This window comes from Gossypium arboreum, chromosome 10 (genome assembly GCF_025698485.1).
Source record: "Gossypium arboreum isolate Shixiya-1 chromosome 10, ASM2569848v2, whole genome shotgun sequence".
Lineage (NCBI taxonomy): Eukaryota > Viridiplantae > Streptophyta > Magnoliopsida > Malvales > Malvaceae > Gossypium > Gossypium arboreum.
Window position 1 is genome coordinate 116,098,476 of NC_069079.1, and position 1,271 is coordinate 116,099,746.

The 1,271-nt window shown below is 27.5% G+C and overlaps 1 non-coding gene across 1 annotated transcript; it reads right to left on the reverse strand.

Moving 5' to 3' along the window:
• Positions 1-721: 721 nt before the first annotated feature.
• Positions 722-795, reverse strand: TRNAN-GUU (transfer RNA asparagine (anticodon GUU)). The gene has a single exon. It is a non-coding gene; the product is annotated as a tRNA-Asn (tRNA).
• Between the last annotated feature and the right edge of the window lie 476 nt (positions 796-1,271).

Below are 1,271 nucleotides of genomic sequence, written 5' to 3' on the forward strand. Positions count from 1 at the left end.
AGGAGTGTGTCCAAAGAAGAGAATATATCCAATGGCGGAAGCATGATTTGTTGGACCCCTAGCCCAATCCCCATCTGCATATATGCTAAGAATGTTTTAAAATTGACAATGATTCATAGGCCATAATTTATAGCGTTTTTCAAGTATAAGAGGATTCGTTTGATTGCTTTCTAGTGAGTTTCTATAGGAGAGTACATAAATTGAAAAAACTTTAGTTGCTGCAGTGAGGCAATTGGAGAAAACACACATTTACTATCTTGCATTTTTGTTTCTGTTAACAAATTAAGTATATACTTGTATTGGGTTAAAAATAAACTATTAGTTGTATGAAGAACTTTAATTCCCCAAAAAAAAGACTTACCTATAGTAGGGACTTACCTATAGTAGGGTGCCAATTAACTTTTTTTTTTTCATGACAACAACTCAATTAGAACTATAGATTATTTTTTACATAAAAAATAAGTTTTAAAATAAATTTGTAATTTTTTTAAAATATAAAATATTAAAATAAGAACAGATGATTCACAGTAGCATGGGTGGTAATTGATTATGTTACTAATTTTGGAAAAATAATAAATTTGTTAAGTTTCGTAAATTCCTATGTATGTATTTTATTGGTAAAATATTGTTAATGTTTTGTTTTCCTTTAGTATTGAGTTAGGTCAGTTTTGACATTGGGTAGAGTTGGGTTTCAAATTAAACCATAAAAATATGTGACAAGCGCTAGAAGGAGGGCTTGAACCTCCGACCTTGTGGTTAACAGCCACACGCTCTAACCAACTGAGCTATTCCAGCAGCCTGCTTAGTTTTTCATAGCGTATCATATGTATTAGCTCTTCTTGGTTTATAATTCTGTGCACCCCACTTTAATTCAACAACGCCTTAAAATTATTTAATAACAATAGTAGTTGTATATATAGTAAACAATATTATTGCAATAATTAGTATATGTTTGCTACCAATGTTTTTTGAATTTTTATATTATATTACTAAATTATTTTATATATATTAATTTTATCTTAATATTTAATTTACAATTATCATTTTAAATTAATTGTCATTTAATTAGTGTTACAGCTTATATGCTAATTAAAAGTAAATTGAGCTTTATAAGCATTCTAACACTTTCAAGTGGAATTTAAAATAAACTAGGAAAACAAAATCATTTTTGATATTATTTATTAGGCTCACTTGTTAACATTAACAAAGTACTAGAATGTGATGGAAAATCAATTTAATCGAACATGAGGTTATTTTGTGATATTTATATT